Consider the following 4598-nt stretch of genomic DNA (forward strand, 5'->3'; position numbering starts at 1 on the left):
CTTTTTTGAATCAATTGTTAAAATGATATGTAAAAATGAATGGACGGAGTGGATAACTAACATACATCACGGTGGGCCCCACGAGTGCTAAAAGTAAGCACTGAAGGTGCCGTCCGTCACCCCCAAAACCCAAACCGTCTGCGCTAATCCTCCCGTGCTCTCCCTTTCTCCAAAAGAAATCCCACGCGCCCATCTCCCAAAACCCAAACGCTCTCTCTCTCTCGCACTCAGCCTATCCCTTTCCCTTGCCCTCTCTCGATCTCCGTCTCTTAGCCCCATTCCCCTCTCTGTTTCCCAACCTCTCTCTCTCTCTCTATTTTTTTGCATGTCCTAAACAGCATCAGTGAGTAACTTGAACCCTCTTAGTTCAACGAGTGGATCAGATACGAGGATTTCAACGAGAATGGTTGCCAAGTGAGCACCCAGTTCGATGCCCTAATCCTACGTAGACAGTATGCTTTTTGTTCTTTTCCTTTTTTGTTTTATAGGATTTGATGGATTTTTTATGGATCTGTAATGGCAGCCGGTGGAGTTGTGGTGATGGTGATGGTGATGCCAAATGTAGAGGGTGGAAGCAGAGGTTTTGATAGGCTCGGCAGTTGTGTGCCGCAGAGTTGTGGCAGCTAGTTGAAGATGTGGTGATGGTGATTTGCTGTTGAATCTCAGCAGGCTCGAAGATGAGTAGGGTGTGGGTAGATTAGGTTGTGGTGGATTGTTCCTCTTTCCTTTTCTTTTTCTTCTTGTAAGGAAAAAAATAAAAATAAAAAATTCCTCCTATATTTCATGCATGCTAACTGTTTGATGAAATGGTTCAACAAGGAATGTTTCATGTTGTTATTTTATTTACTGGATAAGGAGTGCCATAGTTGCTTACAGTGTAGATGCTTGGCATTGCATGCATCTGTTCTTTTACTGATTCTCATTTATACTTTATTATGTTCTGTTCAGGTTCAACAACTCTGTATCCCTACCCATGTAGATGATGATGAAGAATCCATCTTTCATTAGACTTGTTTCTTTCAGGGTAGAGGTCAGTAGTATGAATAATGTTTGCTGGTATCCACAATTACATCAATTCCAAAAAGAGCTCAAGCTAAGTTTATCTTATGTTTTGTTAAACTTGTTCTCATGTGACTACAAGGCTTATAGACGATAACTAAAACTTTGGGAAGTCATCATTGTAATATTACAGGTATTGCTATTTCCTGCTCCCAAGCAACTTGTTAATTTTAATGTTTTTTTTTTCTCGCTTCAAGTGCTTCAAATGTGAGGAAATTGTTTCTTTAAATCTGAAGCATTTTTAATGTCTTTCAGCTATATTAGTTGTCTGCATAAGAATTACCGTGATATGTTTTTGCGAGTTATGGTAAAATACTCCAAATTTTGCTAGTTGTCTGCATTGTTGCTCAGTCATTAAATGCAATTGCCAAAGGAAATGATTTTCTCAGTAGCAGATTGGGCTACGTTCAAAGACTTTGTATGGGAGGGCGAGGCAGATCCAGTCTATCTGTTGCAGAGACTTAGGCTACAGATTTTTTTGGTTGTTTGTTTAGAGTATCTAGATAATGCAGGGTGACGGGTAGTAGCTGGCGGAGGGTGAGTAGGAATTGTCTCCTTGCTATTGGTTGGCAAGGAGGCGTAGAAGCTGAAGTTTTCTACATTTTGAGTGGCTACTTGGCATGCTCTGATTTTTTCCATTCCCCTTTCCAGTCTTCTGTTTTCCGATATGATAGGTGAGGCCTAATGTTTTTTGTGGAGCCCACCCGAAAGTGTAGTTTGTACATCTTCATTTCTTTTATCAAAGATTATGGGCATGGCCCTCTTGAAAAAAAAAAAAGGAATGCTACCATCACCTTAGTTGATGCAAAAAAAAAAAAGAAAAAAAAAGGAGGGGAAAACCTTGCCAGCGAACAAACTTTTTTATTTTCACGAAATCCATCCCTCAATCTCACAACTTGCATTTGTTCTGTGTTCTTGCTCTAATCTGTCATGGCTATTGAAGGAGGTAATGTAACTTTGATTCTTTCTTTTGTATCATGCATAGGTCTAAGATGGCTCTCTAACACATAAATGGACCTAAACAATATGAGCCATTGGATCTGTAGGACACGATGGTATGGTTAGGTGGTTCCAACAGTTAAGATTATCTAGTTGGTGTCCCTTTTTCTTCACCGGTTGATAGTAAATGGGCTTGGTCACTCCTGAAGTAGTTTGAGTTTGGTTTGCATGTAGCCTGAGCTGTTAGAGTTCTTTGATATTTAGGCCATGACCATGAAAAACCTCAAGAAGTCACTCAGATGCCTATTAAATTCTTAAGTTGTAACGGGATATTACAGGTAATCTAATTGTGGGGCCCACAATTTGTCCAAAAAAAAAGATACAACCAACAGTCATAGATTCAAACTATAAGTCAGTCAAAGACATTTCAGAAAGCATCTAACTAGCTGTTAGGTTCCTATATGTATCAAGCTTTCAGCTACTGAGTTGAGATGATGTGAGCAGTTCCCATTTCAATGCATAAGTAATATTTTCTTGCTTGAAACATCATCTTATATCAAATTGAACATAACCTTCTAATCAGTGAATTGTTTCTTTTGAGAGACCTGATTGAAACTTTTCTGATAGCTAGTGCCCTTCAAAAAGTCAACTGAATTTGAAATCAATGACACAGGGCTCCCCTGAAGAATTCATACACAGAAACCGAGAAGCCTTAAAAAGTGAATATGTAAGCTCTAATCTTCATCACTGGATCGACCTATTATTTGGTTACAAACAGCATGGAAGTTACCTATTTTTGCACTGAGTGGAATTGCAACTGGCCCAAATTGTGCTTCTAAAACGTGGTTTCTTATCATGGTTTTGTATGTTCAATATATTCAGAAGATGTGGAAAATGGCTTAAGGAATGCTTTCTTATCATGGTTAAGCACAAGAGAATTGATTCTTATAGAATGATTTCTTATCATGGTTAAGCATAAGAGAATTGATTCTTATATATTAATGCAGCAACTATGGATTAAAGGTGACACTACCTAATGTATCTGTCCATTGTAACGCTTCCTGCTGTAAGATTCATGGCAAAAGAGTTAACTTCATCTATCAAATTCCTATTTTATTTTTTCCTCTTTTTTTTTTTAATTTTTTTTCTACAGGTACTTCTCCTATGAACATTTCTATGCGATATACTGCAAATTTTGGGAGCTGGATATGGATCATGATTTCTTGATTGATAAAGAGAATCTTATTAGATATGGTAACCATGCTCTCACATACAGGATTGTTAACGGAATTTTTTCACAGGTTTGTATTTCTATTATGTGAACTATGCCAACATCCCTTTTCAGTACATTAAAATAATTTGAACAAACTATTATCTTTCGATACATTTCTGTTTTAATCTTTATCATAGATTCTAACAAACTATTCCAACATAGAGAGCTTCCACCCTAAGAGGTACGTTTGAACCCCACACGTTAGAACAAGGCTAACTACTTGGATTTTGGTTATATAGCTAATGATACAAGTCCCAATCAGAATTCACTGAAGCCAAGGCTAAAAGCCTATTGGTCCTTCAACAAAACATTCCTAAAATACCTCAACTACTACAAATCATTTAATAAAGTTAAAATGTTATTAAATATCCCATCCAAAGATCCAAACACTCTCAAATGTAATTTCTATCTCAAAATCTTCAAGCAAGTTTCATTTATTTTTTATATTAGTTTCATTTGATAGTACATGAAAGACACGTCTCTTCAATTTATACATTTTCTTGTGGATGGTCTTTTCTTGTTCGACAGGGAACTATTAGCACAGGGATCTCTAAAAACATGTTTTCCCAATTTGAGCTACAATCAGATTGTAGGACACTTTTTTTTGCCCTTATGTTTGTCATCCCCTGCTCAATGAATTGTTTTTTGCATTAGAAGACTCACCAAATTCTAGTTATAAATGTAGTTGGAAAGAGACTATGACTGTGTGTATTCACCTTTTAAAAAAAAATAAAATTCAATGGGTCTCATTCATTTTCTCAATGGGAGTTGCTGCTGATTTTTGCCTTCTATTGTATATTTGTATGCTCAAATATCCCTGTACAATTACAAAAATACATATTAAACTGCATCAAAATTGGAAAATAACGATGCCTGAAAATTGTAGCCTGATATTAGTAGCAGAAAGATTCTGAATTTTTGCTTGAATGAAACTCTCATACAAGTAGTTGGAAAATGATGATCCCCCAAAAAAAAAATAAATAAATAAATAAATAAATAAGATGTATTTTGGTTATTGACATTGCTAGTAAGGGCTCTCATGTACATTCAATGGTAGTAACCTTGGCTAAACATGAAAACTCAACTTCGCCCAATCAAGTTGACTTGATCATATACCATCAAGACTTGGGGGGAAAAAAATTCAATTTAGTCAAGACTTGAAAGAAACTCAACTTGACTCAACAGAATGCGGAAAGTTCACTGGTGCCCATTTAGTGGACTGACACGATTTCCATTGTCATTTGAGTAAGTGTTATTGCCCATCTGCATTAGTTTATATTCCGATTATTGCCTACTTCTGATTTTTTACTCTCCACCACGTATGAAT

At 36.6% G+C, this 4598-nt stretch overlaps 1 long non-coding RNA gene across 1 annotated transcript; it reads left to right on the plus strand.

The window, feature by feature from the left end:
• The first annotated feature begins 322 nt into the window (after positions 1 to 322).
• LOC131249966 (uncharacterized) lies at positions 323 to 3662 on the plus strand. The gene is made up of 3 exons (XR_009172935.1): positions 323 to 686; positions 3152 to 3299; positions 3409 to 3662. It is a non-coding gene; the product is annotated as an uncharacterized LOC131249966 (long non-coding RNA).
• The last annotated feature ends 936 nt before the right edge of the window (positions 3663 to 4598 follow it).

Source organism: Magnolia sinica, chromosome 6, assembly GCF_029962835.1.
Source record: "Magnolia sinica isolate HGM2019 chromosome 6, MsV1, whole genome shotgun sequence".
Lineage (NCBI taxonomy): Eukaryota > Viridiplantae > Streptophyta > Magnoliopsida > Magnoliales > Magnoliaceae > Magnolia > Magnolia sinica.